This window comes from Mixophyes fleayi, unplaced genomic scaffold, assembly GCF_038048845.1.
Source record: "Mixophyes fleayi isolate aMixFle1 unplaced genomic scaffold, aMixFle1.hap1 Scaffold_3168, whole genome shotgun sequence".
NCBI classification, from domain to species: domain Eukaryota; kingdom Metazoa; phylum Chordata; class Amphibia; order Anura; family Limnodynastidae; genus Mixophyes; species Mixophyes fleayi.
In genome coordinates, this window is record NW_027447193.1 from 24,890 (window position 1) to 35,895 (window position 11,006).

The 11,006-nt window shown below is 44.0% G+C and overlaps 27 non-coding genes across 27 annotated transcripts; all 27 read left to right on the forward strand.

The window, feature by feature from the left end:
• Positions 1-29: 29 nt before the first annotated feature.
• Positions 30-145, forward strand: LOC142129811 (U5 spliceosomal RNA). Its single transcript, XR_012686050.1, has one exon. It is a non-coding gene; the product is annotated as a U5 spliceosomal RNA (small nuclear RNA).
• A 290-nt stretch (positions 146-435) lies between these two features.
• LOC142129806 (U5 spliceosomal RNA) lies at positions 436-551 on the forward strand. Its single transcript, XR_012686045.1, has one exon. It is a non-coding gene; the product is annotated as a U5 spliceosomal RNA (small nuclear RNA).
• Positions 552-845: 294 nt separating this feature from the next.
• On the forward strand, positions 846-961 carry LOC142129793 (U5 spliceosomal RNA). Its single transcript, XR_012686034.1, has one exon. It is a non-coding gene; the product is annotated as a U5 spliceosomal RNA (small nuclear RNA).
• A 290-nt stretch (positions 962-1,251) lies between these two features.
• LOC142129807 (U5 spliceosomal RNA) lies at positions 1,252-1,367 on the forward strand. The gene has a single exon (XR_012686046.1). It is a non-coding gene; the product is annotated as a U5 spliceosomal RNA (small nuclear RNA).
• Positions 1,368-1,658: 291 nt separating this feature from the next.
• On the forward strand, positions 1,659-1,774 carry LOC142129822 (U5 spliceosomal RNA). Its single transcript, XR_012686060.1, has one exon. It is a non-coding gene; the product is annotated as a U5 spliceosomal RNA (small nuclear RNA).
• Positions 1,775-2,068: 294 nt separating this feature from the next.
• Positions 2,069-2,184, forward strand: LOC142129775 (U5 spliceosomal RNA). Its single transcript, XR_012686017.1, has one exon. It is a non-coding gene; the product is annotated as a U5 spliceosomal RNA (small nuclear RNA).
• Positions 2,185-2,475: 291 nt separating this feature from the next.
• LOC142129808 (U5 spliceosomal RNA) lies at positions 2,476-2,591 on the forward strand. The gene has a single exon (XR_012686047.1). It is a non-coding gene; the product is annotated as a U5 spliceosomal RNA (small nuclear RNA).
• A 291-nt stretch (positions 2,592-2,882) lies between these two features.
• LOC142129851 (U5 spliceosomal RNA) lies at positions 2,883-2,998 on the forward strand. Its single transcript, XR_012686087.1, has one exon. It is a non-coding gene; the product is annotated as a U5 spliceosomal RNA (small nuclear RNA).
• A 294-nt stretch (positions 2,999-3,292) lies between these two features.
• Positions 3,293-3,408, forward strand: LOC142129781 (U5 spliceosomal RNA). Its single transcript, XR_012686023.1, has one exon. It is a non-coding gene; the product is annotated as a U5 spliceosomal RNA (small nuclear RNA).
• A 294-nt stretch (positions 3,409-3,702) lies between these two features.
• LOC142129852 (U5 spliceosomal RNA) lies at positions 3,703-3,818 on the forward strand. The gene has a single exon (XR_012686088.1). It is a non-coding gene; the product is annotated as a U5 spliceosomal RNA (small nuclear RNA).
• A 291-nt stretch (positions 3,819-4,109) lies between these two features.
• On the forward strand, positions 4,110-4,225 carry LOC142129857 (U5 spliceosomal RNA). Its single transcript, XR_012686093.1, has one exon. It is a non-coding gene; the product is annotated as a U5 spliceosomal RNA (small nuclear RNA).
• Positions 4,226-4,519: 294 nt separating this feature from the next.
• On the forward strand, positions 4,520-4,635 carry LOC142129864 (U5 spliceosomal RNA). The gene has a single exon (XR_012686099.1). It is a non-coding gene; the product is annotated as a U5 spliceosomal RNA (small nuclear RNA).
• A 284-nt stretch (positions 4,636-4,919) lies between these two features.
• LOC142129809 (U5 spliceosomal RNA) lies at positions 4,920-5,035 on the forward strand. Its single transcript, XR_012686048.1, has one exon. It is a non-coding gene; the product is annotated as a U5 spliceosomal RNA (small nuclear RNA).
• A 291-nt stretch (positions 5,036-5,326) lies between these two features.
• On the forward strand, positions 5,327-5,442 carry LOC142129823 (U5 spliceosomal RNA). The gene has a single exon (XR_012686061.1). It is a non-coding gene; the product is annotated as a U5 spliceosomal RNA (small nuclear RNA).
• A 294-nt stretch (positions 5,443-5,736) lies between these two features.
• Positions 5,737-5,852, forward strand: LOC142129782 (U5 spliceosomal RNA). The gene has a single exon (XR_012686024.1). It is a non-coding gene; the product is annotated as a U5 spliceosomal RNA (small nuclear RNA).
• Positions 5,853-6,146: 294 nt separating this feature from the next.
• LOC142129795 (U5 spliceosomal RNA) lies at positions 6,147-6,262 on the forward strand. The gene has a single exon (XR_012686035.1). It is a non-coding gene; the product is annotated as a U5 spliceosomal RNA (small nuclear RNA).
• A 291-nt stretch (positions 6,263-6,553) lies between these two features.
• Positions 6,554-6,669, forward strand: LOC142129853 (U5 spliceosomal RNA). Its single transcript, XR_012686089.1, has one exon. It is a non-coding gene; the product is annotated as a U5 spliceosomal RNA (small nuclear RNA).
• A 291-nt stretch (positions 6,670-6,960) lies between these two features.
• LOC142129854 (U5 spliceosomal RNA) lies at positions 6,961-7,076 on the forward strand. Its single transcript, XR_012686090.1, has one exon. It is a non-coding gene; the product is annotated as a U5 spliceosomal RNA (small nuclear RNA).
• Positions 7,077-7,370: 294 nt separating this feature from the next.
• Positions 7,371-7,486, forward strand: LOC142129855 (U5 spliceosomal RNA). Its single transcript, XR_012686091.1, has one exon. It is a non-coding gene; the product is annotated as a U5 spliceosomal RNA (small nuclear RNA).
• Positions 7,487-7,777: 291 nt separating this feature from the next.
• LOC142129802 (U5 spliceosomal RNA) lies at positions 7,778-7,893 on the forward strand. Its single transcript, XR_012686042.1, has one exon. It is a non-coding gene; the product is annotated as a U5 spliceosomal RNA (small nuclear RNA).
• Positions 7,894-8,187: 294 nt separating this feature from the next.
• LOC142129865 (U5 spliceosomal RNA) lies at positions 8,188-8,303 on the forward strand. Its single transcript, XR_012686100.1, has one exon. It is a non-coding gene; the product is annotated as a U5 spliceosomal RNA (small nuclear RNA).
• A 290-nt stretch (positions 8,304-8,593) lies between these two features.
• Positions 8,594-8,709, forward strand: LOC142129810 (U5 spliceosomal RNA). The gene has a single exon (XR_012686049.1). It is a non-coding gene; the product is annotated as a U5 spliceosomal RNA (small nuclear RNA).
• Positions 8,710-9,000: 291 nt separating this feature from the next.
• LOC142129784 (U5 spliceosomal RNA) lies at positions 9,001-9,116 on the forward strand. Its single transcript, XR_012686025.1, has one exon. It is a non-coding gene; the product is annotated as a U5 spliceosomal RNA (small nuclear RNA).
• A 295-nt stretch (positions 9,117-9,411) lies between these two features.
• Positions 9,412-9,528, forward strand: LOC142129792 (U5 spliceosomal RNA). Its single transcript, XR_012686033.1, has one exon. It is a non-coding gene; the product is annotated as a U5 spliceosomal RNA (small nuclear RNA).
• Positions 9,529-9,819: 291 nt separating this feature from the next.
• Positions 9,820-9,936, forward strand: LOC142129796 (U5 spliceosomal RNA). Its single transcript, XR_012686036.1, has one exon. It is a non-coding gene; the product is annotated as a U5 spliceosomal RNA (small nuclear RNA).
• Positions 9,937-10,227: 291 nt separating this feature from the next.
• LOC142129818 (U5 spliceosomal RNA) lies at positions 10,228-10,345 on the forward strand. Its single transcript, XR_012686056.1, has one exon. It is a non-coding gene; the product is annotated as a U5 spliceosomal RNA (small nuclear RNA).
• Positions 10,346-10,641: 296 nt separating this feature from the next.
• On the forward strand, positions 10,642-10,757 carry LOC142129798 (U5 spliceosomal RNA). The gene has a single exon (XR_012686038.1). It is a non-coding gene; the product is annotated as a U5 spliceosomal RNA (small nuclear RNA).
• The last annotated feature ends 249 nt before the right edge of the window (positions 10,758-11,006 follow it).

Sequence of the window (11,006 nt, forward strand, 5' to 3'; positions counted from 1 at the left end):
GCACCCAGACAAGAAGTGGACTCTTGGTCATGCTCTGGTTTCTCTTCAGAACGCACAAATCTTTCGCCTTTTACTAAAGATTTCCGTGGAGAGAAGCAAAACTGAATTTTAACTCATTTTTTGCATGCCCCATCTGACTGGGGTTTCATTTTGATGTATAAAGATAAAGTAAACTTGCTCCCCATTTCTAAGCCTGGATGAGGGTCATTTGCATACTAAGTGACTGCCTCCTTTTGATCAGAAATGCTTTTTTTGACAGTGTTCATTCCTTGAAAGAGCCATAAGCACATGAAAAAGAGGGTGAAAGCTGCATATGGAGCAAGGCAAGGTGGAGCCTGAGATGCACCTGCAATTCTTTCTTCAGAGCTGGGTGCTCACACTCAGGTGAACCAGGACTGCTGGCACTGCACCCAGACAAGAAGTGGACTCTTGGTCATGCTCTGGTTTCTCTTCAGAATGCACAAATCTTTTGCCTTTTACTAAAGATTTCTGTGGAGAGGAGCAAAACTGAGTTTTAACTCAATTTTTGCATGCCCCATCTGACTGGGGTTTCATTTTGATGTATAAAGTTAAAGTAAACTTGCTCACCATTTCTAAGCCTGGATGAGGGCTCATTTGCATACTAAGTGACTGCCTCCTTTTGATCAGAAATGCTTTTTTTGACAGTGTTCATTCCTTGAAAGAGCCATAAGCACATGGAGAAAAAGAGAGTGAAAGCTGCATATGGAGCAAGGCAAGGTGAAGCCTGAGATGCACCTGCAATTCTTTCTTCAGAGCTGGGTGCTCACTCTCAGGTGAACCAGGACTGCTGGCACTGCACCCAGACAAGAAGTGGACTCTTGGTCATGCTCTGGTTTCTCTTCAGAATGCACAAATCTTTCGCCTTTTACTAAAGATTTCCGTGGAGAGAAGCAAAACTGAGTTTTAACTCATTTTTTGCATGCCCCATCTGACTGGGGTTTCGTTTTGATGTATAAAGATAAAGTAAACTTGCTCCCCATTTCTAAGCCTGGATGAGGGTCATTTTCATACTAAGTGACTGCCTCCTTTTGATCAGAAATGCTTTTTTTGACAGTGTTCATTCCTTGAAAGAGCCATAAGCACATGAAAAAGAGGGTGAAAGCTGCATATGGAGCAAGGCAAGGTGGAGCCTGAGATGCACCTGCAATTCTTTCTTCAGAGCTGGGTGCTCACACTCAGGTGAACCAGGACTGCTGGCACTGCACCCAGACAAGAAGTGGACTCTTGGTCATGCTCTGGTTTCTCTTCAGAATGCACAAATCTTTTGCCTTTTACTAAAGATTTCTGTGGAGAGGAGCAAAACTGAGTTTTAACTCAATTTTTGCATGCCCCATCTGACTGGGGTTTCATTTTGATGTATAAAGTTAAAGTAAACTTGCTCACCATTTCTAAGCCTGGATGAGGGCTCATTTGCATACTAAGTGACTGCCTCCTTTTGATCAGAAATGCTTTTTTTGACAGTGTTCATTCCTTGAAAGAGCCATAAGCACATGGAAAAGAGGGTGAAAGCTGCATATGGAGCAAGGCAAGGTGGAGCCTGAGATGCACCTGCAATTCTTTCTTCAGAGCTGGGTGCTCACTCTCAGGTGAACCAGGACTGCTGGCACTGCACCCAGACAAGAAGTGGACTCTTGATCATGCTCTGGTTTCTCTTCAGAACGCACAAATCTTTCGCCTTTTACTAAAGATTTCCGTGGAGAGAAGCAAAACTGAGTTTTAACTCAATTTTTGCATGCCCCATCTGACTGGGGTTTCATTTTGATGTATAAAGATAACATAAACTTGCTCACCATTTCTAAGCCTGGATGAGGGCTCATTTGCATACTAAGTGACTGCCTCCTTTTGATCAGAAATGCTTTTTTTGACAGTGTTCATTCCTTGAAAGAGCCATAAGCACATGGAGAAAAAGAGGGTGAAAGCTGCATATGGAGCAAGGCAAGGTGGAGCCTGAGATGCACCTGCAATTCTTTCTTCAGAGCTGGGTGCTCACTCTCTGGTGAACCAGGACTGCTGGCACTGCACCCAGACAAGAAGTGGACTCTTGGTCATGCTCTGGTTTCTCTTCAGAACACACAAATCTTTCGCCTTTTACTAAAGATTTCCGTGGAGAGAAGCAAAACTGAGTTTTAACTCAATTTTTGCATGCCCCATCTGACTGGGGTTTCATTTTCATGTATAAAGATAAAGTAAACTTGCTCCCCATTTCTAAGCCTGGATGAGGGCCCATTTGCATACTAAGTGACTGCCTCCTTTTGATCAGAAATGCTTTTTTTGACAGTGTTCATTCCTTGAAAGAGCCATAAACACATGAAAAAGAGGGTGAAAGCTGCATATGGAGCAAGGCAAGGTGGAGCCTGAGATGCACCTGCAATTCTTTCTTCAGAGCTGGGTGCTCACACTCATGTGAACCAGGACTGCTGGCACTGCACCCAGACAAGAAGTGGACTCTTGGTCATGCTCTGGTTTCTCTTCAGAATGCACAAATCTTTTGCCTTTTACTAAAGATTTCTGTGGAGAGGAGCAAAACTGAGTTTTAACTCAATTTTTGCATGCCCCATCTGACTGGGGTTTCATTTTGATGTATAAAGTTAAAGTAAACTTGCTCACCATTTCTAAGCCTGGATGAGGGCTCATTTGCATACTAAGTGACTGCCTCCTTTTGATCAGAAATGCTTTTTTTGACAGTGTTCATTCCTTGAAAGAGCCATAAGCACATGGAAAAGAGGGTGAAAGCTGCATATGGAGCAAGGCAAGGTGAAGCCTGAGATGCACCTGCAATTCTTTCTTCAGAGCTGGGTGCTCACTCTCAGGTGAACCAGGACTGCTGGCACTGCACCCAGACAAGAAGTGGACTCTTGGTCATGCTCTGGTTTCTCTTCAGAACGCACAAATCTTTCGCCTTTTACTAAAGATTTCCGTGGAGAGGAGCAAAACTGAGTTTTAACTCAATTTTTGCATGCCCCATCTGACTGGGGTTTCATTTTGATGTATAAAGATAAAGTAAACTTGCTCACCATTTCTAAGCCTGGATGAGGGCTCATTTGCATACTAAGTGACTGCCTCCTTTTGATCAGAAATGCTTTTTTTGACAGTGTTCATTCCTTGAAAGAGCCATAAGCACATGGAGAAAAAGAGGGTGAAAGCTGCATATGGAGCAAGGCAAGGTGGAGCCTGAGATGCACCTGCAATTCTTTCTTCAGAGCTGGGTGCTCACTCTCTGGTGAACCAGGACTGCTGGCACTGCACCCAGACAAGAAGTGGACTCTTGGTCATGCTCTGGTTTCTCTTCAGAACACACAAATCTTTCGCCTTTTACTAAAGATTTCCGTGGAGAGGAGCAAAACTGAGTTTTAACTCAATTTTTGCATGCCCCATCTGACTGGGGTTTCATTTTGATGTATAAAGATAAAGTAAACTTGCTCCCCATTTCTAAGCCTGGATGAGGGCTCATTTGCATACTAAGTGACTGCCTCCTTTTGATCAGAAATGCTTTTTTTGACAGTGTTCATTCCTTGAAAGAGCCATAAGCACATGGAGAAAAAGAGGGTGAAAGCTGCATATGGAGCAAGGCAAGGTGGAGCCTGAGATGCACCTGCAATTCTTTCTTCAGAGCTGGGTGCTCACTCTCAGGTGAACCAGGACTGCTGGCACTGCACCCAGACAAGAAGTGGACTCTTGGTCATGCTCTGGTTTCTCTTCAGAACGCACAAATCTTTCGCCTTTTACTAAAGATTTCCGTGGAGAGGAGCAAAACTGAGTTTTAACTCAATTTTTGCATGCCCCATCTGACTGGGGTTTCATTTTCATGTATAAAGATAAAGTAAACTTGCTCCCCATTTCTAAGCCTGGATGAGAGCTCATTTGCATACTAAGTGACTGCCTCCTTTTGATCAGAATTGCTTTTTTTGACAGTGTTTATTCCTTGAAAGAGCCATAAGCACATGGAAAAGAGGGTGAAAGCTGCATATGGAGCAAGGCAAGGTGGAGCCTGAGATGCACCTGCAATTCTTTCTTCAGAGCTGGGTGCTCACACTCAGGTGAACCAGGACTGCTGGCACTGCACCCAGACAAGAAGTGGACTCTTGGTCATGCTCTGGTTTCTCTTCAGAACGCACAAATCTTTCGCCTTTTACTAAAGATTTCCGTGGAGAGGAGCAAAACTGAGTTTTAACTCAATTTTTGCATGCCTCATTTGACTGGGGTTTCATTTTGATGTATAAAGATAAAGTAAACTTGCTCAACATTTCTAAGCCTGGATGAGGGCTCATTTGCATACTAAGTGACTGCCTCCTTTTGATCAGAAATGCTTTTTTTGACAGTGTTCATTCCTTGAAAGAGCCATAAGCACATGGAGAAAAAGAGGGTGAAAGCTGCATATGGAGCAAGGCAAGGTGAAGCCTGAGATGCACCTGCAATTCTTTCTTCAGAGCTGGGTGCTCACTCTCAGGTGAACCAGGACTGCTGGCACTGCACCCAGACAAGAAGTGGACTCTTGGTCATGCTCTGGTTTCTCTTCAGAACGCACAAATCTTTCGCCTTTTACTAAAGATTTCCGTGGAGAGAAGCAAAACTGAGTTTTAACTCATTTTTTGCATGCCCCATCTGACTGGGGTTTCATTTTGATGTATAAAGTAAACTTGCTCCCCATTTCTAAGCCTGGATGAGGGTCATTTGCATACTAAGTGACTGCCTCCTTTTGATCAGAAATGCTTTTTTTGACAGTGTTCATTCCTTGAAAGAGCCATAAGCACATGAAAAAGAGGGTGAAAGCTGCATATGGAGCAAGGCAAGGTGGAGCCTGAGATGCACCTGCAATTCTTTCATCAGAGCTGGGTGCTCACACTCAGGTGAACCAGGACTGCTGGCACTGCACCCAGACAAGAAGTGGACTCTTGGTCATGCTCTGGTTTCTCTTCAGAATGCACAAATCTTTTGCCTTTTACTAAAGATTTCTGTGGAGAGGAGCAAAACTGAGTTTTAACTCAATTTTTGCATGCCCCATCTGACTGGGGTTTCATTTTGATGTATAAAGTTAAAGTAAACTTGCTCACCATTTCTAAGCCTGGATGAGGGCTCATTTGCATACTAAGTGACTGCCTCCTTTTGATCAGAAATGCTTTTTTTGACAGTGTTCATTCCTTGAAAGAGCCATAAGCACATGGAAAAGAGGGTGAAAGCTGCATATGGAGCAAGGCAAGGTGGAGCCTGAGATGCACCTGCAATTCTTTCTTCAGAGCTGGGTGCTCACTCTCAGGTGAACCAGGACTGCTGGCACTGCACCCAGACAAGAAGTGGACTCTTGATCATGCTCTGGTTTCTCTTCAGAACGCACAAATCTTTCGCCTTTTACTAAAGATTTCCGTGGAGAGAAGCAAAACTGAGTTTTAACTCAATTTTTGCATGCCCCATCTGACTGGGGTTTCATTTTGATGTATAAAGATAACATAAACTTGCTCACCATTTCTAAGCCTGGATGAGGGCTCATTTGCATACTAAGTGACTGCCTCCTTTTGATCAGAAATGCTTTTTTTGACAGTGTTCATTCCTTGAAAGAGCCATAAGCACATGGAGAAAAAGAGGGTGAAAGCTGCATATGGAGCAAGGCAAGGTGGAGCCTGAGATGCACCTGCAATTCTTTCTTCAGAGCTGGGTGCTCACTCTCTGGTGAACCAGGACTGCTGGCACTGCACCCAGACAAGAAGTGGACTCTTGGTCATGCTCTGGTTTCTCTTCAGAACACACAAATCTTTCGCCTTTTACTAAAGATTTCCGTGGAGAGGAGCAAAACTGAGTTTTAACTCAATTTTTGCATGCCCCATCTGACTGGGGTTTCATTTTGATGTATAAAGATAAAGTAAACTTGCTCCCCATTTCTAAGCCTGGATGAGGGCTCATTTCCATACTAAGTGACTGCCTCCTTTTGATCAGAATTGCTTTTTTTGACAGTGTTCATTCCTTGAAAGAGCCATAAGCACATGGAGAAAAAGAGGGTGAAAGCTGCATATGGAGCAAGGCAAGGTGGAGCCTGAGATGCACCTGCAATTCTTTCTTCAGAGCTGGGTGCTCACTCTCAGGTGAACCAGGACTGCTGGCACTGCACCCAGACAAGAAGTGGACTCTTGGTCATGCTCTGGTTTCTCTTCAGAACGCACAAATCTTTCGCCTTTTACTAAAGATTTCCGTGGAGAAAAGCAAAACTGAGTTTTAACTCAATTTTTGCATGCCCCATCTGACTGGGGTTTCATTTTGATGTATAAAGATAACGTAAACTTGCTCACCATTTCTAAGCCTGGATGAGGGCTCATTTGCATACTAAGTGACTGCCTCCTTTTGATCAGAATTGCTTTTTTTGACAGTGTTCATTCCTTGAAAGAGCCATAAGCACATGGAAAAGAGGGTGAAAGCTGCATATGGAGCAAGGCAAGGTGGAGCCTGAGATGCACCTGCAATTCTTTCTTCAGAGCTGGGTGCTCACTCTCAGGTGAACCAGGACTGCTGGCACTGCACCCAGACAAGAAGTGGACTCTTGGTCATGCTCTGGTTTCTCTTCAGAACGCACAAATCTTTCGCCTTTTACTAAAGATTTCCGTGGAGAGGAGCAAAACTGAGTTTTAACTCAATTTTTGCATGCCCCATCTGACTGGGGTTTCATTTTGATGTATAAAGATAACGTAAACTTGCTCACCATTTCTAAGCCTGGATGAGGGCTCATTTGCATACTAAGTGACTGCCTCCTTTTGATCAGAATTGCTTTTTTTGACAGTGTTCATTCCTTGAAAGAGCCATAAGCACATGGAAAAGAGGGTGAAAGCTGCATATGGAGCAAGGCAAGGTGGAGCCTGAGATGCACCTGCAATTCTTTCTTCAGAGCTGGGTGCTCACTCTCAGGTGAACCAGGACTGCTGGCACTGCACCCAGACAAGAAGTGGACTCTTGGTCATGCTCTGGTTTCTCTTCAGAACGCACAAATCTTTCGCCTTTTACTAAAGATTTCCGTGGAGAGGAGCAAAACTGAGTTTTAACTCAATTTTTGCATGCCCCATCTGACTGGGGTTTCATTTTCATGTATAAAGATAAAGTAAACTTGCTCCCCATTTCTAAGCCTGGATGAGGGCTCATTTGCATACTAAGTGACTGCATCCTTTTGATCAGAAATGCTTTTTTTGACAGTGTTCATTCCTTGAAAGAGCCATAAGCACATGGAAAAAAAGAGGGTGAAAGCTGCATATGGAGCAAGGCAAGGTGGAGCCTGAGATGCACCTGCAATTCTTTCTTCAGAGCTGGGTGCTCACTCTCAGGTGAACCAGGACTGCTGGCACTGCACCCAGACAAGAAGTGGACTCTTGATCATGCTCTGGTTTCTCTTCAGAACGCACAAATCTTTCGCCTTTTACTAAAGATTTCCGTGGAGAGGAGCAAAACTGAGTTTTAACTCAATTTTTGCATGCCCCATCTGACTGGGGTTTCATTTTCATGTATAAAGATAAAGTAAACTTGCTCCCCATTTCTAAGCCTGGATGAGGGCTCATTTGCATACTAAGTGACTGCCTCCTTTTGATCAGAATTGCTTTTTTTGACAGTGTTTATTCCTTGAAAGAGCCATAAGCACATGGAAAAGAGGGTGAAAGCTGCATATGGAGCAAGGCAAGGTGGAGCCTGAGATGCACCTGCAATTCTTTCTTCAGAGCTGGGTGCTCACACTCAGGTGAACCAAGACTGCTGGCACTGCACCCAGACAAGAAGTGGACTCTTGGTCATGCTCTGGTTTCTCTTCAGAACGCACAAATCTTTCGCCTTTTACTAAAGATTTCCGTGGAGAGGAGCAAAACTGAGTTTTAACTCAATTTTTGCATGCCCCATTTGACTGGGGTTTCATTTTGATGTATAAAGATAAAGTAAACTTGCTCAACATTTCTAAGCCTGGATGAGGGCTCATTTGCATACTAAGTGACTGCCTCCTTTTGATCAGAAATGCTTTTTTTGACAGTGTTCATTCCTTGAAAGAGCCATAAGCACATGGAGAAAAAGAGGGTGAAAGCTGCATATGGAGCAAGGCAAGGTGGAGCCTGAGATGCACCTGCAATTCTTTCTTCAGAGCTGGGTGCTCACTCTCAGGTGAACCAGGACTGCTGGCACTGCACCCAGACAAGAAGTGGACTCTTGGTCATGCTCTGGTTTCTCTTCAGAACGCACAAATCTTTCGCCTTTTACTAAAGATTTCCGTGGAGAGAAGCAAAACTGAGTTTTAACTCATTTTTTGCATGCCCCATCTGACTGGGGTTTCATTTTGATGTATAAAGATAAAGTAAACTTGCTCCCCATTTCTAAGCCTGGATGAGGGTCATTTGCATACTAAGTGACTGCCTCCTTTTGATCAGAAATGCTTTTTTTGACAGTGTTCATTCCTTGAAAGAGCCATAAGCACATGAAAAAGAGGGTGAAAGCTGCATATGGAGCAAGGCAAGGTGGAGCCTGAGATGCACCTGCAATTCTTTCTTCAGAGCTGGGTGCTCACACTCAGGTGAACCAGGACTGCTGGCACTGCACCCAGACAAGAAGTGGACTCTTGGTCATGCTCTGGTTTCTCTTCAGAATGCACAAATCTTTTGCCTTTTACTAAAGATTTCTGTGGAGAGGAGCAAAACTGAGTTTTAACTCAATTTTTGCATGCCCCATCTGACTGGGGTTTCATTTTGATGTATAAAGTTAAAGTAAACTTGCTCACCATTTCTAAGCCTGGGTGAGGGCTCATTTGCATACTAAGTGACTGCCTCCTTTTGATCAGAAATGCTTTTTTTGACAGTGTTCATTCCTTGAAAGAGCCATAAGCACATGGAAAAGAGGGTGAAAGCTGCATATGGAGCAAGGCAAGGTGGAGCCTGAGATGCACCTGCAATTCTTTTTTCAGAGCTGGGTGCTCACTCTCAGGTGAACCAGGACTGCTGGCACTGCACCCAGACAAGAAGTGGACTTTTGGTCATGCTCTGGTTTCTCTTCAGAACACACAAATCTTTCGCCTTTTACTAAAGATTTCCGTGGAGAGGAGCAAAACTGAGTTTTAACTCAATTTTTGCATGCCCCATCTGACTGGGGTTTCATTTTGATGTATAAAGATAAAGTAAACTTGCTCACCATTTCTAAGCCTGGATGAGGGGCTCATTTGCATACTAAGTGACTGCCTCCTTTTGATCAGAAATGCTTTTTTTGACAGTGTTCATTCCTTGAAAGAGCCATAAGCACATGGAGAAAAAGAGGGTGAAAGCTGCATATGGAGCAAGGCAAGGTGGAGCCTGAGATGCACCTGCAATTCTTTCTTCAGAGCTGGGTGCTCACTCTCAGGTGAACCAGGACTGCTGGCACTGCACCCAGACAAGAAGTGGACTCTTGGTCATGCTCTGGTTTCTCTTCAGAACGCACAAATCTTTCGCCTTTTACTAAAGATTTCCGTGGAGAGGAGCAAAACTGAGTTTTAACTCAATTTTTTGCATGCCCCATCTGACTGGGGTTTCATTTTGATGTATAAAGATAACGTAAACTTGCTCACCATTTCTAAGCCTGGATGAGGGCTCATTTGCATACTAAGTGACTGCCTCCTTTTGATCAGAATTGCTTTTTTTGACAGTGTTCATTCCTTGAAAGAGCCATAAGCACATGGAAAAGAGGGTGAAAGCTGCATATGGAGCAAGGCAAGGTGGAGCCTGAGATGCACCTGCAATTCTTTCTTCAGAGCTGGGTGCTCACTCTCAGGTGAACCAGGACTGCTGGCACTGCACCCAGACAAGAAGTGGACTCTTGGTCATGCTCTGGTTTCTCTTCAGAACGCACAAATCTTTCGCCTTTTACTAAAGATTTCCGTGGAGAGGAGGCAAAACTGAGTTTTAACTCAATTTTTGCATGCCCCATCTGACTGGGGTTTCATTTTGATGTATAAAGTTAAAGTAAACTTGCTCACCATTTCTAAGCCTGGATGAGGGCTCATTTGCATACTAAGTGACTGCCTCCTTTTGATCAGAAATGCTTTTTTGACAGTGTTTATTTCTTGAAAGAGCCATAAGTACATGGAAAAGAGGGTGAAAGCTGCATATGGAGCAAGGCAAGGTGGAGCCTGAGATGCACCTGCAATTCTTTCTTCAGAGCTGGGGTGCTCACTCTCAGGTGAACCAGGACTGCTGGCACTGCACCCAGACAAGAAGTGGACTCTTGGTCATGCTCTGGGTTTCTCTTCAGAACGCACAAATCTTTCGCCTTTTACTAAAGATTTCCGTGGAGAGGAGCAAAACTGAGTTTTAACTCAATTTGTTGCATGCCCCATCTGACTGGGATTTCATTTTGATGTATAAAGATAAAGTAAACTTGCTCAACATTTCTAAGCCTAGATGAGAGGGCTCATTTGCATACTAAGTGACTGCCTCCTTTTGATCAGAAATGCTTTTTTTGACAGTGTTCATTCCTTGAAAGAGCCATAAGCACATGAGAAAAAGAGGGTGAAAGCTGCATATGGAGCAAGGCAAGGTGGAGCCTGAGATGCACCTGCAATTCTTTCTTCAGAGCTGGGTGCTCACTCTCAGGTGAACCAGGACTGCTGGCACTGCACCCCAGACAAGAAGTGGACTCTTGGTCATGCTCTGGTTTCTCTTCAGAACGCACAAATCTTTCGCCTTTTACTAAAGATTTCCATGGAGAGAAGCAAAACTGAGTTTTAACTCATTTTTTGCATGCCCCATCTGACTGGGGTTTCATTTTGATGTATATAAGATAAAGTAAACTTGCTCCCCCATTTCTAAGCCTGGATGAGGGCCCATTTGCATACTAAGTGACTGCCTCCCTTTTGATCAGAATGCTTTTTTTGACAGTGTTCATTCCTTGAAAGAGCCATAAGCACATGGAAAAGAGGGTGAAAGCTGCATATGGAGCAAGGCAAGGTGGAGCCTGATGCACCTGCAATTCTTTCTTCAGAGCTGGGTGCTCACTCTCAGGTGAACCAG